This window comes from Hypanus sabinus, chromosome 22 (genome assembly GCF_030144855.1).
Source record: "Hypanus sabinus isolate sHypSab1 chromosome 22, sHypSab1.hap1, whole genome shotgun sequence".
Lineage (NCBI taxonomy): Eukaryota > Metazoa > Chordata > Chondrichthyes > Myliobatiformes > Dasyatidae > Hypanus > Hypanus sabinus.
The window spans coordinates 19,467,656-19,489,824 of NC_082727.1; the positions used below are offsets into that span (position 1 = coordinate 19,467,656).

The following is a 22,169-nucleotide window of genomic DNA, read 5'->3' on the forward strand; positions in this document are numbered from 1 at the left end:
ACAATGTGACTCTCCCTCAGTACCGCCCCCCCCACAATGTGACCCTCCCCCACTACCCTCCCCCCAGAATGTGACCCTCTCTCAGTACCGCCCCCCCACAATGTGACCCTCCCCCACTACCCTCCCCCCAGAATGTGACCCTCTCTCAGTGCCAGGTTTCAGGGTTAACATCCCGGCTGTAATGAGTATGTAAGTTCGCATGACTGCAGGAGATTCCCCCAGGTGCTCCCGTTTACTCCCACATTATAGCAAGACGTACAGGTTGGGGTTAGTATGTTACAGACATGCTACGCTGGCTTCAGAAGCTGGGAGACGCTTGCTTGTGTCAATGACCAACACAGTCCGGGACAAGTGTTGTCTTGCTTTCAGTGTCAACATCGCACGCCCACAACTCCCTAACCCTAACCTGTACGTCTTTAGAATGTGGGAGGAAACCAGAGCACCCGGGGGTAACCCACATGGTCGTGGGGAGAAACGCAGGCTCTTTACAGACATTGCAGGGATTGAACCCCAATCTTACAGATGGCACGGGAGAGACATTATGCTAACTGCTACACTCTTATTGTTTGTTTTTGCTGCCCCGTTGTTGTTCTGCTGGACATTGTGGGCCTTCACTTGCAGGCTGCCCCCAGCACTTCCTCAGACCGTGTTGGCCGTTGATGCTAATGCTGTATTTCACTGTATGTTTTGATGTTTCGATGTACCTGCGACAAATAAGACTAATTTTTCAAATCTTTCTGGCAGTGGTCTTGGAGGTTGCAGGTCACATTGAAGGTCATGAGGTGAAAGGTCACTGCCTGATCCTGTGGTAAATCCCGGCCTAGTTGGGGAGGCTGAACCACAGGTCAGGAATCTGGGAGCAGCTCCTCTGCGTTAGCTGGGCTGAGCAGATCGGCAAGGGTTAACCGTCCGTGGGCAGGCTGAGACACCATCGCCTCAAAGAACATCACTGGCCTGTGAGCTGAACTTTTAATTGATATTACTGAAGCAAGAAGGAGTTTAACCAGAGGGTGACGCGCCTCCCAGGGCTCTTGGTGTCAGGGCAGCTGAGCAGGTGGAACCAGACGGCCCAGGGCGGGCAGAGAGTGACAACCTCATGCCATCCCTGGATCCCCACTCTGGCCCTGGCAGAGCTGAACGTGGTATGCAGCCGAACCCTCGTCGGACTGAGGTGCAGGTGGGTGTGTGGAGAGGTGCGAGAAGGTGCTGGGGTGGGGGGGGCGGTTGGGATGGTGGGGAATGAAACTCCGAACACTTCTAAAGTCAGCTCAGGAGCGTGGCACAGGGTAGTGTTCAAACCAATAGTCAGCATGTATGAGGAAGCAGAGACACGCACACACGCATGTACAGTGTACACAAATACAAACACACGCACGCGTGCAATAGTTACCTGCATGTTAAACACAAGAGATTCCACAGATGCCGGCAGTCCAGAGCAACACACACAAGGTTCTGGAGGAATTCAGCGGGTCAGGCAGCGTTTGTGGAGAATGAGCAGCTGGCATTTCGGGCTGGGAGCCTTCATCGTGACTGGAAAGGAAGCGGGCAAAAGCCAGAATTAGAAGGGGCAGTGGTACAAGCTGGCTGGAGAGAGCATGTGAGAGGGATGGTGAGTGGGTGGGGAGAGGGAGGATGAAATAAGAGGGCACAGGTGAAGTAAGGGCTGAAGAAGTGGGAATCTGATAGGAGAAGGCGGTGGGCCCTGAGAGGAAGGGGCACCAGAAGGAGGTCATGGGGGTGAGGGGAAGAGAAGGGGTGAGAGGGTAATCTAAATGGGGAATGGAAAATTGAGAGAAGGGGGAGGGGGAGAAATTACTGGAAGTTAGAGAAATCAATGTCCATGCCACCAGGTTGGAGGTTTTGCTGAGGCTGGAAATCCAAATTCACATGCAAAATTCTGGAGGAGCTCAGAAGATCAGGCAGCATCTATGGAAAGGAATGAACAGTTGACGTTTCAGGCTGATACCTTTCATGAGGAGGGGCAGGTGGAACATGAGGTGTTGCTTCTCCTACTGAATGCAGCCTCATCATTACCGAGGGCCAGAATGTCAGAACGGGAAGTCCGATTGAAATGGGGGAGGGGAGTGCCAGGAAAGAGCAGTCAGCACAGATAGGCACTCAGGGGTGTGTCTACAGGCATGAATGTGTGTGTGCACACTCACACTCACACACACAACTCACACTCACACACACACACTCACACTCACACTCACACACACTCACACACACACTCACACTCACACACACAACTCACACTCACACACACACACTCACACTCACACTCACACACACACACACATTCACACACACATTCACACTCACACACACACTCACACAAACACTCACACTCACACACACTCACACACTGACTCACTCACACACACTCACATTCACACACACTCACTCACACACATGCTCACACACACACTCACACACACACACACTCACACACTCAGTCACTCACACACACACTCACACACTCACACACACACACACACTCACACTCACACACACACTCACACACTCACTCACTCACACACACACTCACACACACTCACACACTCACTCACTCACTCACACACACACTCACTCACACTCACACACACACACACTCACGCTCACACACACACACTCACACACACATTCACACTCACACACTCAGTCACTCACACACTCACGCTCACACACACACACACTCACACTCACACACACACTCACACACTCACTCACTCACACACACACTCACACACTCACTCACTCACACACACACTCACACACACACACTCACTCACTCACACACACACTCACTCACACTCACACACACACACACACTCACACACACACACACACACACACACACACACACTCACACACTCACACACACACACACACACTCACACACGCACACACACACACACACACACACACACACACACACACACACACACACACACACATGAATGTCCACCCACAACACTTCTGAGAGATTGTACCCCGGAACCTACGCAGAACTTCCCCTCTGTGTTGGAGCTGGTCGGCCCTGTTGGTTCTGAGTTGAGTGACGCACTTTCCAGGACTTTTCGTGCGATCTGGAGCTTGGTGACCTCCTACTCCTCCTCAGTTGTGAAAATAATGACCGGACTCAGGTGCGGGTGGGAGAGGGAACGACGGTGGATAGTGACAGATGCTCACACCCCGTTGACTCTCCATGCTCCGTGTTGCAACCCATCTTCACTCACAGTGAGAGCTCCCAGTGACTTTTATCAGTAGCAGGAATGCAGCGGACAGCTATCATACAGACCTTGTCCTGGTCAACTACAGACAACAAAACAACATTGTCCACACCAGCAAGGGTGTGAGGGAGCGACGACTGGGCTAAAATGAGAGGTGAAAGGTCCATGGGCTCCAGGAAGAGAATCCAGTTGGTGGTGTGGTGGTATCAGTACCGGACTTTGAGGCCAAAGGTCCTGGTTTTGTAATCTAGCTGGTTCCTTATGGCAAAAAGGGACCAGGAAGAGAAGTTCTTGCCAATGAGGGCTTATACTCAGCTTGAGACAGGAGCAGTTCCACGCACCCACTCCCCTGTGTCCCCTCTCCTTCACACCTTCGCTAATAGACAATAGACAGCAGGTGCAGGAGTAGGCCATTCGGCCCTTCTAGCCAGCACTGCCATTCACTGTGATCATGGCTGATCATACACAATCAGTACCCCGTTCCTGCCCTCTCCCCATATCCCTTGACCCCGCTATCTATAAGAGCTCCATCTAACACTCTCTTGAATGCATCCAGAGACTTGGCCTCCACTGCCTTCTGGGGCAGAGCATTCCACATATCCACCACTCTCTGGGTGAAGAAGTTTTTCAGCATCTCTGTTCTAAATGGCCTACCCCTTATTCTTAAACTGTGGCCTCTAGTTCTGGACTCACCCATCAGCGGGAACATGCTTCCTGCCTCCAGTGTGTCCAATCCCTTAATAATCTTATATGTTTCAATCAGATCCCCTCTCATCCTTCTAAATTCCAGTGTATACAAGCCCAGTCGCTCCAATCTTTCAACATATGACAGTCCCGCCATTCTGGGAATTAACCTTGTGAACCTACGCTGCACTCCCTCAATAGCAAGAATGTCCTTCCTCAAATTTGGAGAACAAAACTTTACACAATACTCCAGGTGGGGTCTCACCAGGGCCCTGTACAGCTGCAGAAGGACCTCTTTACTCCTATACTCAATTCCTCTTGTTATAAAAACCATTAGCTTTCATCACTGCCTGCTGTACCTGTATGCTTGCTTTCATTGACTGATGTACAAGAACACCTAGATCTCGTTGTACTTCCCCTTTTCCAAACTTGACTCCATTTAGATAGTAATCTGCCTTCCTGTTCTTGCCACCAAAGTGGATAACCTCACATTTATCCACATTAAACTGCATCTCCCATACATTTGCCCACTCACCCAACCTGTCCAAGTCACCCTGCATTCTCATAACATCCTCCTGACATTTCACACTGCCACCCAGCTTTGTGTCATCAGCAAATTTGCTAATGTTACTTTTAATCCCTTCATCTAAATCATTAATGTATATTGTAAACAGCTGCGGTCCCAGCACCGAACCTTGTGGTACCCCACTGGTCACAGCCTGCCATTCCGAAAGGGACCCGTTAATCACTACTCTTTGTTTCCTGTCAGCCAGCCAATTTTCAATCCATGCCGGTACTCTGCCCCCAATACCATGTGCCCTAATTTTGCCCACTAATCTCCTATGTGGGACTTTATCAAAAGCTTTCTGGAGGTCCAGGTACATTACATCCACTTGCTCTCTCTTGTCCATTTTCATAGTTACATCCTCAAAAAACCTCCAGAAGATTAGTCAAGCATGATTTTCCCTTCATAAATCCATGCTGACTCGAACTGATCCTTCTACTGCTATTCAAATATGTCGTAATTTCCTCTTTTATAATTGACTCCAGCATCTTTCCCACCACTGTCATCAGGCTAACCGGTCTACAATTCCCTGTTTTCTCTCTCCCTCCTTTCTTGAAAAGTGGGACATTAGCCACCCTCCAATCGGCAGGAACTGTTCCTGAATCTACAGAACAGTGGAAAATGATTACCAATGCGTCCACGATTTCTAGAGCCACCTCTTTAAGTACCCTGGGATGCAGACCATCAGGTCCCGGGGACTTATCAGCCTTCAGACTCAACAGTCTATCCAACACCGTTTCTTGCCTGCTTTAAACCTTTCCCATGCACAGAAATAGACCTACAGAAGAGTATTGTCCCCCATTTCTGAAGACAGAAACGGGTGAATTTATTATGGGGAACAAGGAAATGGCAGATGAGTTGAACAGGTACTTTGGATCTGTCTTCACTAGGGAAGACACAAACAATCTCCCAGATGTAATAGTGGCCAAAGGAACTAGGGTAGAGGATGAACTGAAGGGCTTGTTACCATGCTGCACGACTCTGTGATTTTGTGACTGTAAGACACGATAGAAGTTGCTTTTGTCAAGAACGAGCAGCTAAGTGGTGTTTCCAGACCCCGTCAGCAGGAGGATGATAGCTGCAGGGGGGAGGTAGTGTTGAGGAAGTCGATTGGGAGAATGGGCAAAGAAGTTGCTGACGGAATACAGTGTCGGGATGTGTCTGATCACTTTGGTAGAAGGAATAAAGACTTGGACTATTTTCTAAATGGTGAACAGATTCAGAAATCGAAGGTGCAAAGGTTTTAGGGGTTCTTGTGCAGGATTCCTTGGAGGTTAGCCCGCAGGTTGAGTCGGTGGTAAGGAAGGCAATTGCAACCTCAGCGCTCGTTTGAGAGGACTAGAAGACAAAAGCAGCAACATAATGCCAAGGCTGTGCAAGGCATTGGTCAGAGCACGTTTGCAGAATTGTGAGCAGTTTTCGAGCCCACATTCAAGTTAGGACGTGCAGGCATTGGAGGGGGTCCAGAGGAAGATCCCAGGAAAGAAAGGGTTAACGTGCGAAGAACGGACCCTCCTTGGCATGAAGTTTCGACTGGTCACTCCCCTCCATTGACGACGCCTGACCTGCTGAGTCCCTCCATCATATTGTGTGTATTGCTCTTTCATGGTGCCGACCGCTTTACCCAGGCTGCGACAAGTGTCGGCAGAATCCATGGAAAGTGGGCTGGTTTCTGTGACGTGCTGAGCTGTGTCTAAACTCTCTGTAGTTTCCTGTGGTCACAGTTGTTGTGCCAAGCCATGGCGGAGAGGGAAAAACAGGACCTGACTCCCAGCATACTACTGGATAGCAGCCATCTTTGCCCCGGAATCCAGGATCCAGAGTACTTTCAGTTTAAATGTTCAATGAATAGAACTGCTGTCAGGAAGAGGTCAGGTTTGTTTGAAATATCCGTGAGCATGAGACAAATCTAGGAGAGGTGTTTCTTCCTGATCCATCTCACTGGGCGAGAGCAGCCTCCCAACACCCAAAGGCCTTCCCTCCACCTGCAGGGTACAACCGGTTTTGATAACACGCACAAAATGCTGGAAGACCTCAGCAGGTCAGGCAGCGCCTGTGGAGAGGAATGGACAGTCAAAGTTTCAGGTTGGGACCTTTCATCAGGATTGGAAAGGAAGGGGGGAGGAAGCAAGAATAAGAAGGGGAGGGGAAGATACTGGCTTTCCCCCCTTCCTTTTCAGTCCTAATGGAGAGTCAGGGCCCGAAATACAGACAGACAGACATACTTTATTGATCCTGAGGGAAATTGGGTTTCGTTACAGTCGCACCAACCAAGAATAGTGTAGAGATATAGCAATATAAAACCATAAATAATTAAATAATAATAAGTAAATTATGCCAAGTGGAAATAAGTCCAGGACCAGACTATTGGCTCAGGGTGTCTGACACTCCGAGGGAGGAGTTGTAAAGTTTTATGGCCACAGACAGGAATAACTTCCTATGACGCTCAGTGTTGCATCTCGGTGGAATGAGTCTCTGGCTGAATGTACTCCTGTGCCTAACCAGTACATTATGGAGTGGATGGGAGTCATTGTCCAAGATGGCATGCAACTTGGACAGCATCCTCTTTTCAGACACCACCGTCAGAGAGTCCAGTTCCACCCCCACAACATCACTGGCCTTACGAATGAGTTTGTTGATTCTGTTGGTGTCCGCTGCCCTCAGCCTGCTGCCCCAGCACACATCAGCAAACATGATAGCACTGGCCACCACAGCCTCGTAGAACATCCTCAGCATCGTCTGGCAGATGTTAAAGGACCTCAGTCTCTTCAGGAAATAGAGACGGCTCTGACCCTTCTTGTAGACAGCCTCAGTGTTCTTTGACCAGTCCAGTTCATGGTCCATTCGTATCTCCAGATATATTTAATCCTCCACCATGTCCACACTGACCCCTTAGATGGAAACAGGGGTCACCGGTGCCTTAGCCCTCCTCAGATCCACCACCAGCTGCCTAGTCTTTTTCACATTAAGCTGCAGATGGTTCTGCTCGCACCATGTGACAAAATTTCCCACCGTAGCCCTGTACTCCGCCTCAGCTCCCTTGCTGATGCATCCAACTATGGCAGAGTCATCAGAAAACTTCTGAAGATGGCAAGACTCTGTGCAGTAGTTGAAGTCCAACTGTTGAAATATCGACTGTTTATTCCTCACTCTAGACGCTGCCCGACCTGCTGAGTTCCTCCAGTATTTTGTGTGTGTTTCTTTGGATTTCCAGCATCTGCGGAATCTCTTGTGTTGATAATCGGTTTTGGTATTGATTTATTAGTGAAAAGCTTGCCTCGTATACTCTTCATACAGATCAGATCATTACACAGTGCCCTGAGGTAGAACAAGCTGAAACAATAACAACGCAGAATAAAGTGTAAAAGCTATTGGACAAGTACAGTGCAGGTAAACAATAAAGTGCAAGAATTCTTCGAGACTGAGAGTTCAGAATTAAAAGAGTAGAACAGTTATAGTTATAATAACATTTATAATGAGTGGATTGAAGTCAGGATCAGGTTTATTATCCCTGTGAAACTTGGGTTTGCGGCAGAAGTATAAAGCAATACATAAAAATAACATAAATTACAAAAATAAATGTAAATGAACAACAAACTGACAAATAAAGAAACAAATGGTGCAAGATGAGAGTTAAGTATTGAGGTAGTCTTCATGGGTTCATTGTCAGTTCAGAAATCCGATGGCGGAGGGGAAGAAGCTGTTGCTAAAATGCTGCAAGTGGGTCTTGTACCACCTCCCTGTTGGTAGTAATGAGAGGAGGGCAGGTCCCGGGCGGTGAGGGTCCCTCATGATCGATATTGCCTTCTTGAGGCATTGCGTTTTGAAGACGTCCTCAGTGGTGGGGAGGGAGCAACATGTTCTGCCTCCACCTTGATCTGCATCCAGGACCGAGATGGAGCATAAACTGATTCTGTGCCGCACCTTCCTCCCCTAGCAGACGTTCAGACCTTCGTCACCTGCACCTATCACCTCTCAGCCTCTTGTCACTATTCCCACTCTCCCCTTCTGCCTAGCACCCTCCCTCACCTGGATCCACCCATCACCTGCCATTCCTGGCTCCCTACTTCCCCTCACCACTCTACCCTGGCTATCTACCCCTGCACCCCCCCCCCCCAATTCTTTCAGTCCAGATGAAGAGGGTCGGTACAAGATGCCAATTGTCCGTTTCCCTCCACAGATGCTGCCTGACCTACTGAGTTCTTCCAGTACCTCTGTGTTGCTTCAGGGTCCAGTATCCCGTTTGTTATGTGCCGTGTTGTATGATGGATCATGGACGTTCCATGACCATGATTGTTTTTAGCAATTTTTGCTACAGAAGTGGTTTGTTGTTGCTTTCTCCTGGGCAGGGTCTTTCCAAGATGGGTGACCCCATCGATGGTCATATAACTGGTACCTCAGATGTGCTCCAACATGGCTTCACGTGCTAAGCTGGCGCTACACCTTTCCCAGTGGTGACCCACAGGTTAGTGGAGGGAGGGAGGGAGTGCCTTACACCTCCTTTGGTAGAGATGGACCTCCACCCTACACCCCGATATCCACAGTTTCCAAAAACCAGCAGGCGCTGGAAACACTTAGCAGGTTGGTCAGCGTCTGTGGCGATGCTACCCGTCCCGCTGAGTGTTTCCAGCTTTTCCTGTTTTTGTTTCGGGCTCTCAGGGTTTGGATTTTCAGGAGAGCGATGGGAACACTCTCCAGTGGCCAAGATCTCAGAGCTCGAACAGCCACTCGAACCCCAAACACTCCCTGACTCCACCATCGGCACACAGAGGCTGCTGTGTGCACCGTTTACAGAAAGGTTACTCCAACAGCCCCTCCCAAACCCACCAGACCTACTGCAGTGGAGGATAAGAGCGACAGACTATCTTCCCCCCCCCCCACCGTTGCATACGACTCTGACCTCCCATCGGCTCTTGCTCCCTGGAAGCGCTGTAGGAGCCCTCTAAGCGAAAGGACAGGAGACATTTAAGAAGGTAGCTGCCCCCACCTCCTCAAGGGGTATTTGTAGATGGGCAATAAATGCTGGCCTGACCACTAATTTATTCATTTTATTTAGAGATACACATCAGCATATAGAGTTTATTTTATCATTTTCTTTACTTTTAGCTTTTTATTTATTTCTTAGTAATTAACGTATTATTTAGAGATTCTGTACAGGACACAACAGGCCCTTCCCGCTCAACGGGCCTGTGCTGCCCAATTACACCCACGTGACCAATTAACTCATTAACTCGTACACCTTTGGGACTGTGGGAGGAAACCAGAGCACCCGGAGGAAACCCACATGGTCACGGGGGGAGCCTACAGACAGTGTAGTAGCACTTCGCTAACTTGTCACCCCCAGTGACGCCCAGATCCCAAAGAGTAAGTAAGAAACGCTGCACAAGTGAGGGGACAGCGACTGAGCTGCGTTAAAGAGATAGGTTGGTCAGTCTTCCTGGTCTATAAAGCTTCAAGATTCAAGATGTCAAAACTGTTTACTGCCACCTCCTGTACTCACGTGTAAGGAGAACAAAATAATCGTTACTCCAGATCTGGTGCAACTCAAAAAAAAAACTCACAAAAGATAAAGAACAGATAAATAACACTAAAAAACACACAATAAATATAAATCTATAAGTTAGCTTACACACACAGATTGTCCATAAAGTGACGCTAGGCTGCATGTAAGGTGACTGATGGGAAATAGTGAAGTAGTTATGGAGTTAGCGGGTGGAGGCGTTGATCAGCCTTACAGTTTGGGGAAAGTACATGTCTTTGAGTCTGGTGGCCCTGGTGTGGGTGTTACGTAGCCTCCTCCCCGGAACGAACAGCCCATGAGCAGGGTGGGTGAGACCCTTTTCCGGCCTTTGTCAGTGCACATGTCCTTGTTGGTGGGTGGGCCGGTGTGGGTGATGCGTTGGGCAGATTTGACTCCCCATTAAAGCAGCTCCAGCTGATCTATAGAAGGTCCACCGTAAAGTGGGGGGGGGGTGGTTCTGTTTGAAGAGGAAGTAGCCTGGGAGATGGCCTGCTATCAGACAACTTCCCCAGTTCTATAAAGTGCCTCTCTTCTAAGAAGTGGTGATATTATAATCATTACACCTGACAAAGGTGGGGTTTTACTCTGGTCTTCTGCTGAGCTGAGTCAGGCCAGGTTGGAGCCAGGACAGAGGTATCCAAGAGAAGGTGGGGCCAGGGCAGTGATGAATCTGACTGAGGCTGAGACAGAGAGGGGTGAAGGAGAGATTAAACAGAGAGCAAGGTGGGGTAAAGAGATTTCCCAGAGAGAATGTGGGGAGGTCTGTGTAAAAAGCTGGAGAAGTGAGTGGAGCCAGGTATATGGGTATGCGTCTACCTACTGACACAGCCATTATCCCTAATTATTGTGTTCATTAATGTCTTAACATCATTACCTGGAGTGAAACAGATTGATAGATAGAGAGAGAGAGAGAGAGGAGAAAAAGAGAGTGAGAAAAGAGAGAAGGGGAGGGCAGGAGTGGGAGAGAGAGAGGGGAAGGAGAGAGGAAGAAGAGAAAGAGGATGAGAGAGGGGAAGAGGGTGAGAGAGAGAGAGAGAGGTGGGGGAGGAAGAGAGAGGGAGGGGAAGGAAAAAGAGAAGAAAAAGGGAGAGAGAAAGTGGGTGTTATGAAAAGACAGATAGATAGAAATAAGGGTGATACCACATTGATAAATAGCTGGGCAGATACCAGGTAAATGGGTAGATAGACTAATAGGCATACAGAGGATGGAGAGGGTGACGGGTAGATTGATGGCTAGATAGAGTCGATGATTGATGGACAGGTTAACCTCATAAATCTCTGCTGTGGTGTTTCTCTGTAAACAATACTCCCACTCTGAGCTCTGCCACTGAGGCTCCAGATTCTTTCAGACTCTCTGTGAAATACTCATGCCATTAGCGGGTGCTCTTCCTGAGAGAGAGTGCGCGTTACGCCGAGGGATTTATGGGGGGTGGAAGTTGCAGTGGGAAAAGCAGATAGATGGGTGGTGGGAGGGTTGGGGGGGGGGGAGAATACACGGACTGGGGAAGAGCACGGCAGGGCAACCGTGATGGAAGGTTGGCCAGGTTCACCGTGAGGGAGCGGGAGACAGATGAGAGACATCTCAATGAATTCAATCGAAGCGAGGGGGATTGGATTATTTGTGTAACCGCAGATTTGGCTAATTTTATCAATTATTCAACAGATTTTCCCGTGGACTGGGTTGATTAGAAGGAATCTTTTTTTATTGCCATGACATTCTGTGCGGAGAGAACAACAGGGAGAGGAACAGCTGAGGGGAGGGGAATGTGCCTTTGGCTGTGCGGGAACAATTAGTGCAGCTTGCGTTGCTGTTTTTGTAGCTCTCTCCCTCTGTTCTGGCTTAATTGAACCCAGTGAGACCACTGAAATCGCATTAAGCCGGGCCCCGACAGAGAGATCATCCATCTTTTTTTATTACAGTGTAATGGGCCCTCTCACAAGTCGAAATCCGATTTGTCACTGGCCTTGTTCGCTGATAACTGGAATTTGTCATCCCATTCTCTCTCTGTTAATGTCATCATCCAGGCCCTGACAGCTGGTCCCATCAAGGGAGAGGCAAGGACGGAATATATCAGTCAACATAATATTTCTAAAACTACAGGGAGAAGACAGCAATAACCGCACATTAAAGACCTTATGAAAGGGAAATCTGTTGCCATTAATTAAAATGTTGTGTGTTTGTATGTGTGCGTGTTCGGAAGAAAATATGTAAAAAAAAAGTGTTAATCGTGCACCGACAGAGCTTGTCTTTATCCTGATTAGGAAAGGCAAGGTAGGGTTGCAGGGGTTAGCAGAGGGGGGGGGGGGAAGGAGAGAGAGTGGGAGAGAGGGGGGAGCAGAGAGTGAGAGAGAGAGAGAATGACAGAGGGGGAAGAGAGAGAGAGAATGAGTGACAGAATGAAAGAGAGCGAGGGTGTGGAGAGAGACAGGAAGGGAGAAAGAGATGGAGAGAGAGAGAGAGAGAGAGAACAAGAGGAAATGATTTATCAAACCAAGGGTAGACAAAAGGGAGGATAATGGCAAGGGCTTCGGTGTTCAGTTACGAAAGAGAGGGATGCTGGTTTAGTCTGACTGCTCAAAGGCCAATACCCTGAGGAAGAGCAATTCGTGGTAAAATATATACAACCATCAGCGTCTGGCCTACTTATCTAGTGACTGAGAAGACCTGCGATTGTATGAACCCCGGCTCCAGGAGAAGCCAGCCGCTGAGCAGCCTGTACCAGCTAACGGCTGGAACACCTGATAGGGGCTTCATTACACACAGAGTTTTATTTGCATTGGCAATGAAAGCTTCATAACCATGTGTGGTAAACTACATATACCTGCCTGGACACGCCCCTCCGCTGACTGCTCCTGTGGCTCCTCCCACAGACCCCGGTATAAAGGCGATTGGAGGCACTGCTCCTCCCTCAGTCTCCAGGATGTTGTGTGGTGGTCTCTTGCTGCTAATAAAAGCCTATTGTTCGCCTCCCATCTCCGAGAGTTATTGATGGTGCATCACCATGCTTCTTGGGTTTTACTAAAACTGTGTAAAAGTCAGCCCAAGCACCCTTTCAAAATTAGAACATAGAACAGTACGGCCCAGTACAGGCCCTTCGGCCCACAATGTTGTGCCGACCATGTAACCTGCTCTAGAAATTGCCTCGAATTTCCCTACCGCAGAGCCCTTTGTTTTTCTAAGCTCCACGTACTTCTCTAAGAGTCTCTCAAAAGATCCTATTGTATTTGCCAGTGCATTCTGCACATCCACCTCTCTCTCTCTGTGGAAAAACTTACCTCTGACATCCCCCTTGTACCTACTTCCAAGCACTGCGCCCCCTCGTACTAGCCATTTCAGCCCTGGGAAAAAGCCTCTGGCTATCCACATGATCAACACCTCTCATCATGTTAAACACCTAAGACTTTTCAACCTACTCTAAGATCAAACTAACCCTCCCTTCTCCAGAGCCTAAGATCCCTCCTTCATCAGTGCCTATCTAAGAGTTTCTTCAATGCCCCTAATGAATCTGCCTCCTCCACCTTGCTGGCAGGGTGTTCCATGTACACACCATTCCATGTAAAAAGAATGATCTCTGACATCTGCCCTAAACTTGCCCTCCAATCGCCTTAAAATTATGCCCCCTCACCTTAGCGTTTCCATCCTGGAAAAAAAGTCTCTGGATATCCACTCAATCATCTCATACACCTCTCATCCTTGTTCCCAGCTAGTCAACTTCTTAGGACATGCTTTCTTATCCGGTCAGTATCCTAGTAAATCTCCTTTCCACCCTCTCTAAAGCTTCCCCATCCTTTTGACAGCGAGGCGTCCACAACAGAACACCACACAGTATTCAATCCTCTTTCTCTAAAAGGATTGGGGAAGCAGATGTGAAAGGGCCACAATCCAAAAAGATGAATCATGGAGGGAAGTCGGGAACCAGGTTTTGGTGCTTAAAGCGTTCCCTGTGGATGATGAAGGGCAGCAAAGGGGGTGGGGAGGAGACCAGGAAAAGCTCATCTATCCTCTGGGGACGGGATCAGAAGAGGGTCAGAGTCTGAGGCTGTGACCCCGGGTGTCAGGAGCCAAGTGTTAAGGCACTTTCTCCCCAGGAGGCTGAGAGAAACTTTGGACATCATCCTGCTCCAGAATGCAGAAGCATTGGGGAATTTGTCATGCTCTGGACTCAAGCACACATATCCCCCATAACATTATGGGGGCTGTACGCATCCTCTTAACACAGGACACAGAATAGCAGAGCCCAGGAACAGGCCCTTCAGCCCATAAGGCTGTGCTGAACCGATTAAGCTAATGCCTCCTCAACCCTTCTGCCAGCACAGAGTCCATGTCCCTCCATTCTCTACATATTCATGTGCCTATCTGAGACCTTCTTATTTAAACCATAAGACCATTTGACATAAGAGCAGAATTAAGCCATTTAGTCCATCTAGTCTGCTAAGTAATTCAATCATGGCTGATTTTCTTCTCAACCCCATTTTCCTGCCTTCTCTGCAAAACCGTTGTTACTCTTACTAATCAAAAATCTATTAAACACTTTAAAGATACCCAGTGACTCAGCCTCCACAGTCGTCCGTGGCAATGAATTCCACAGAGATTCACCTCTCTCTGGCTAAAGAAATTCCACATCATCTCTGTTCTATTCTGATGCTGTGCCCTCTGATCCTAGATTCTGCTACTTTTGGAAACTATTTGTTCATCTGCCTCCCCCACCAGCCTGGCAGCACATTCCAGGCACCCACCCTCCCTGTGTAAAGATAAACTTGCCCCACACATCTTCTTCGGACTTTCCCACTTTCACCTCAAATCCTGGTGAAAACCTGGATAAAAGATACAGACTGACTACTCTCTCAGCGCCCATCTTATCATCAAATGGAGACCGATACAAGGGACTGTGGTGGTTCATCCTGAGGGGCTCAATGTCAGAGGCCTCTCTGACCTATGGACTGTTCTCAGAGACGGACATCAATTGCTGCTGGAAGGTTGCCCACTCAATGAAAGACACCCTTCTATTCTTCTAGAAGAAGGAGAGGCGATCTTACAGAAACATAGAATTATGAAAGAGATAGATAAGGTAGAGAGAGGAAGTTTGTTTCCATTGGTAGGTGAGACTAGAACTAGGGGACATAGCCTCAAGATTCAGGGGAGTAGATTTAGGACGGAGATGAGGAGGAACTGCTTTTGCCAGAGAGTGGTGAATCTGTGGAATTCTCTGCCCAATGAAGCAGTGGTGGGTACCTCAGTAAATATATTTAAGACAAGGTTTTTGCACAGTAGGGGAATAAAGGGCTATGGGGAAAAGGCAGGTAGGTGGAGATGAGTTCATGGCCAGGTCAGTCATGTTCTCACCAAATGGTGGAGCAGGCTTGATGGGCCAGATGGCCTACTCCTGCTCCTATTATTATATTCTTACGTTTGGTCTGCTTAAACCTCATTGATCTGTTAACAGGTGGAGGAACGGCTGCAGGAGTACATGCTGAGCAAGGGCTTGGAGGGACAGGATCACAGTTTCTTCCAGAACTGAACAGGGAGGGGGACGGGTTGGGCAAGGAAATCCCTCAAAGTAGTGTACCACCCTAAGGGGCCACATGAATGGCAACAGTCCTAATGGTAACATGTTATCAATGAATCTAAGAATAAAAATAATAATAAATGGTTTATTCTTGTAAATAATATTTTATCATGAATGAAGTTAATTTTGGTTAAAAAGACGAGAGTCTATGTCGATGATGTTTTATTTCTGACAACTTAAATGAATAGGAGAAAGCCCCCAGTGTTCCAGCGGGGGGAGGGGTTGGGGGCGGGTTCATGGCCCAGTGGTGCTGAAGTCTGTATGACCATGGGCAAAAGGTTCAGGTCTAGGGTCATAGGGAATGTACAGCACCCATGGGAGACTGCACCAACTGAGAAGACAAAGCACCCATGGGAGGCTGCACCAACTAAGAAGACAAAGCACCCATGGGAGACTGCACCAACTGAGAAGACAAAGCACCCATGGGAGACTGCACTAACTGAGCAGGCAAAGCACCCATGGGAGACTGCACTAACTGAGCAGGCAAAGCACCCATGGGAGACTGCACCAACTGAGCAGGCAAAGCACCCATGGGAGACTGGAACAGCCGAGGAGATGGAGATCCCTGTTTTCAGAATCAGGTTTATGATCACTGACACGCATATGTTCGCAAATTTGTTGTTTGGCGGCAACAGTACAATGCAACATGTAAAATTACTACCAGCTCTAAGAATATATTAAAAAAAACAAAAACAGTATGAAATCATGTGGTAGTGTACATGGGTTCATTGCTCATTAGGAACCTGATGGCCGATGGATAGAAGCTGTGGGTCTCAGGCTCCTGTACCTCCTCCCTGATGGTAGTAACAAGAAGGCATGTCCTAGGTCATGAGGGTGTTTGATGCACCATCAATAACTCTGAAACGTGAGCTAAGGCAGGCTTTTATTGGCTGGAAGAAAGCACAAGAAGCAAGTGACCATCACACAACATCCTGGAGACTGAGGGAGGAGCAGTGCCTCCAATCGCCTTTATACCGGGGTCTGTGGGAGGAGCCACAGGAGCAGTCAGTGGGGGGGCGTGTCCACAGGGGTCTGTGGGAGGAGCCACAGGATCAGTCAGCAGAGGGGCGTGTCCACAGGGGTCTGTGGGAGGAGCCACTGGAGCAGTCAGCAGAGGGGCGTGTCCACAGGGGTCTGTGGGAGGAGCCACAGGAGCAGTCAGCAGAGGGGCGTGTCCACAAGGGTCTGTGGGAGGAGCCACAGGAGCAGTCAGCAGAGGGGCGTGTCCACAGGGGTCTGTGGGAGGAGCCACAGGAGCAGTCAGCAGAGGGGCGTGTCCACAGGGGTCTGTGGGAGGAGCCACAGGAGCAGTCAGCAGAGGGGCGTGTCCACAGGGGTCTGTGGGAGGAGCCACAGGAGCAGTCAGCAGAGGGGCATGTCCACAGGGGTCTGTGGGAGGAGCCACAGGAGCAGTCAGCAGAGGGGCGTGTCCACAGGGGTCTGTGGGAGGAGCCACAAGAGCAGTCAGCAGAGGGGCGTGTCCACAGGGGTCTGTGGGAGGAGCCACAGGAGCAGTCAGCAGAGGAGCGTGTCCACAGGGGTCAGTGGGAGGAGCCACAGGAGCAGTCAGTGGGGGGCGTGTCCACAGGGGTCAGTGGGAGGAGCCACAGGAGCAGTCAGCAGAGGGGCGTGTCCACAGGGGTCTGTGGGAGGAGCCACAGGAGCAGTCAGCAGAGGGGGGGGGGTGTCCAGACAGGTATACGTAGTTCACCACAGTTTGTTAATGATAGATACCACCTTTTTGAAGCATCGCATTTTCAATAGATCGATGGTTCCATTTAATTTTAGAGAATATATACAGTATACAGCCTGAAACTCTTACTCTTCATAAATATCCACAAAACAGAAAAAACCCCAAAAATGGATGGCAGAAACTTTAGAACCCCAAAGCCCCCCTTTCTCAGCAGCAAAGCATCAACCCTCCCCCCAACCGCCTCGACATGCCTCATGCTCTCTCTCTCACCAACAGGGAGAGAGGTGAGGGGAGGTCAACAGCTCGTTGTTTTGATGTCATAGACATCGCTTATTCCAGCTCACCTGACTTGAGAACCAGCAGAGCGAGAGAGAGAGAGAGAGAGAGAGAAAGAGAGGTCATCTGAGTGCAGAGAGGCCTCTATCAGCCGCACCCATAGTCTCATTGTTCTGATCTCCAGCAAATGCTTCAGGCGGCAAGGGTTGAGTTGTCCACCAGGACCAGGATTGACGCACCCCGAAGGCCCAAGGCCGTACCTGGAGACATTGCAAACGCGGTCGCCTGGCGAGCTCCAAGAGCAGGAGCTCGCCACCATGAAGAACTACAGTTTGAGCGCAGCTGTAGATCAAAGACTCCAACAGAACCCCAGCCACCTTGAAAAAGGAAAGAGGAGAATTTAAGCTGTTTTAAAGATGAACTAGGAGAAGTCACTCTCTGGCGCCACCTTAGCGCCTCCTGGTTTTGAAGATGTCTTTGATGCTGGAGAGGCTAATGCCCATGATGTTGCTGGCTGGGCCTCCAACACTTCCCAGCTTTTTCCTATCCTGTGCATTGGTGCTTCTGGCAGTCAGAATGCTTCCCACTGTACATCTGTAGAAATTTGCTGGAGTCTTTGGTGTCATACCAAATCTCCTCAAACGCCACTGGCATGCCTTCTTCATAATTGCCTCAAAATACTGGACCCAGAATAGAACTTCAGAGATGTTGACACCCTGGAGCTTGAAGCTGCTCACCCTTTGCAATGCTGACCCTCGATGAGGACTGGTGTGTGTTCTCCTAGCTTCCCCATCCCGGAATCCTCAGTCAATTCCTTGGACTTACTGACGTTGAGTAGGAAGGTGTTACAACACCCTTCAGTCTGCTGATCCACCTCGCTCCTGCGTGATTCCTCAGCACCATCGGAGGTTTTGCCAACAACAATGGCGTCATCGCTGATTTACAGATGGCGTTTGAGCCACACTGACAGTGTCTATCGACCACCAATCTGTAAGTAGCTTTAACTTACAATGAGATACTAAAAAATCCCGTGCACTTGCAAAACTGCAGCAAGTGAGTTTCTGTGTGGGTCAATGCAAGTTCACGCATTTTGAACAGTGTGCGCTCGTCCAGGAAGAGGGCAAGGCCCAGGGAGACAGGGGGGGTATGTGCAAGCATCATGGGAAAGTCAGGAGGAGGCAGACGGTCACCAAAGAGGCCAGGGAGGGTTACTGACCTTTGGCTATGGAGGACCAGAGGGAAGAGTTGGGCACAACCCTGGCTGGGACACAACTGTAGTCAGTTACAGATTCTATGCCCCGGCCATGATCTGTTATGGCTGGAAAGTGTGATGTGGAGAGTTGCCAGAATGATATCTAAATTCCAAACACCACACACGAAATGCTGGAGGAACTCCACAAGTCAGGCAGTGTCGATGGAAGAAAATAAAGAGTTGACATTTTGGGCCGAGATCCTACATCAGGACTGGATAAGAAGGTGGGTGGGGTTGAAGTAAGAAGCTGGGAGGCGTCAGGTAGAAAAGGGCTGAAGAAGAAGAAATTTGATAGGAGGAGCCCATGGATGAAAAGGAAGGAGGAGGGACATCAGAGGGAGGTGATGAGAAGAGAAGGGTTAAGAGGGGAGTCAGAATGGGAAATGGAAAAAGAGAAGAGGGGGAGCGAGTAGAGATTACCAGAAGTTAGAGAAATCAATGTTCATCAGGCTACCGAGATGGAATATGAGGTGTTGCTCCTCCAGCCTGAGGGTGGCTCTTGGCCCAAGAAGTTAACTGTTTACTCCAATCTATAGATGCTGCCAGACTTGCTGAGTTCATCCAGCATTTTGTGTGTTAAAGATTTCCAGCATCTGTAGAATCTCTTATAATCTAAATTTCAGTTCTGAGGAGAGAACACACAGGTTGGAGTTATATTTTCTGCAAGGTGGAGGGATAATTAGCGATGTGATTGGTTTGACAGATATTAGGTGGAACCAGTCAGATTTCTGGAGGAAATCTTTAACCATAAGACCATAAGACACAAGGAGCAGAAGTCAGCCATTCGGCCCATTGAGTCTGCTCTGCCACCTTATCATGAGCTGATCCAATCTCCCCTTTAGTCCCATTCCCCCACCTTCTCACCATAACCTTTGATACCCTGGCTACTCAGATACCTATCAATCTCTGCCTTAAATACACCCAATGACTCGGCCTCCACTGCCGCCCGTGGCAACAAATTCCACACATTCACCACCCTCTGACTAAAAATTTTTTTTCACATCTCTGTTCTGAATGGGCGCCCTGCAATCCTCAAGTCATGCCCTCTCGTACTAGACTCCCCCACCATGGGAAACAACTTTGCCACATCCACTCTGTCCATGCCTTTCAACGTTCGAAATGTTTCCGAGGTCCCCCCTCGTTCTTCTAAACTCCAAGGAGTACAGTCCAAGAGCGGTCAAACGTTCCTCATATGTTAACCCTCTCATTCCCAGAATCATTCTAGTGAATCTTCTCTAAACCCTCTTCAATATCAGCACACCCTTTCTTAAATAAGGAGCCCAAAACTGCACACAGTACTCCAAGTGAGGTCTTACCAGTGCCTTATAGAGCCTCAACATCACATCCCTGCTCCTATACTCTATTCCACTAGAAATGAATGCCAACGTTGCATTCGCCTTCTTCACCACCGACTCAACCTGGAGGTTAACCTTAAGGGTATCCTGCACGAGAACTCCCAAATCCCGTTGCATCTCAGAACTTTGAATTCTCTCCCCATTTAAATAATAATCTGCCTGTTTATTTCTTCTACCAAAGTGCATGACCGTACACTCCCAACATTGTAATTCATTTGCCACTTTTCATTTGCCTATTCCCCCAATCTATCCAAGTCTTTCTGCAGACTCTCGGTTTCCTCAGCACTACCGGCCCCTCCACCTGTCTTTGTATCATCAGCAAACTTAGCCACAAAGCCATCTATTCCATAATCCAAACCGTTGATGTACAACGTAAAAAGGAGCGGCCCCAACACGGACCCCTGTGGAACAGCACTGGTAACCGGCAGCCAACCAGAATGGGATCCCTTTATTCCCACTCTCTGTTTCCTGCCAATCAACCAACACTCTATCCACGTATGTAACTTCCCCGTAATTCCATGGGCTCTTATCTTGTTTAGCATCCTCATGTGTGGCACATGAGGATGGAGCTGATGGAGCTGACTAATTTTACACGTTTCTGCAATTTGCTTTGAACTTGTACAGTAGACACCACCCCACCCCCCCATACCAGACAGTGACGCAGCCAGTCAGAATGCACTCCACACAGAGCACAAAATCTGTTGGCATTGGTCAGAGGGTATTGGTACTGAAATTGTTTTATTGTTGTCATAAGTACCAAGATACAGTGAAAAACTTGTCTTACATACTGTCCATACAGATCAGATCATTAGACAGTGCATTGGGGTAGAATAAGGAAAAACAACACCAACGCAGAATAAAGTGCGAGTTCTACTAAAAAAAAGTGTAGTGCAGGTAAATGATAAACTGCAAGTTGTTTGGAAAGCCAGGTGTCCATTTTATCGTTCAAGAGTCTGATAGCAATGGGATGGAAGCTGACCTTGTGCCTGGTGTATGCATTTTCATCATTTTATATCTTCTGCCCAACGGGAGAGGGCAGAAGAGTGAATGTCTGGGGTGAACACAAAGTACACTGCAGATGCTGTGGTTAAATAAACACGTACAAACAAGCTGGATGAACTCAGAAGGTCGGGCAGCATCCGTTGAAAGGAGCAGTCAACATTTTGGGCTGAGACTCTTCGTCAGGACTGAAGAGGGGGGGGGCAGGGGCCCTATAAAGAAGGTTGGGGGGAAGGTGGAATGTGCCAGGTGGAAAACCAATCAGAGGAAAGATCAAGGGGTGGGGAAGGGGAAGCAGGGAGGGGATAGGCAGGAGAGGTGAAGAATGAATGTAAGGGGAAAGCACTGTGGGGAGTAGAAGGAGGCAGAACCATGAGAGAGGTGATAGGCAGCTGGAAGAGGAGGCAGAGTGAAAGTGGGATGGGGGAAGGGAGAGGGAGGGAGGGAATTACCGGAAGTTAGAGAATTCGATGTTCATACCCAGACGGTATATGAGGTGTTGTTCCTCCAACCTGAGTTTGGCCTCATCATGACAGTAGAGGAAGCCATGTATGGACATATCGGAATGTCTGGGGTGGATGGGGCATTTGACTATGCTGGCTGTTTCTCATAGAATAGTACAGGCCTTTTGGACAACAAAGTTGTGCCAACTTTTTAACCTACATGAACATCAATCTCCCTCTTTCCTTCCTCATAGCCCTTATTTTGTTTTTTCGTCCATGTGCCCATCACAAACCAATCCTCATAGAGGGTTCAGAAGAGGTGAGAGTGAGCAGCTTGAAGTTTCTGGTTGTCAATATCTCTGAGGATCTAACCTGGTTGCAACATAGTTGATGTGGCTATAAAGAAGGGAACATCAGAATCAGGTTTACTATCACCAGCATGTGTTGTGAAATTCGTTAACTTAGCAGCAGCAGTTCAATGCAATACATGATATAGATGAAACAAATAAATAACTAAGTAAATCAATTATGTATATTGAATAGATTAAAAATTGTGCAAAAAACAGAAATGATATATCTTT

At 48.6% G+C, this 22,169-nt stretch overlaps 1 long non-coding RNA gene across 1 annotated transcript; it reads left to right on the plus strand.

The window, feature by feature from the left end:
- The first annotated feature begins 1,020 nt into the window (after nucleotides 1-1,020).
- On the plus strand, nucleotides 1,021-15,590 carry LOC132379738 (uncharacterized). The gene is made up of 3 exons (XR_009507523.1): nucleotides 1,021-1,177; nucleotides 8,832-8,947; nucleotides 15,448-15,590. It is a non-coding gene; the product is annotated as an uncharacterized LOC132379738 (long non-coding RNA).
- The last annotated feature ends 6,579 nt before the right edge of the window (nucleotides 15,591-22,169 follow it).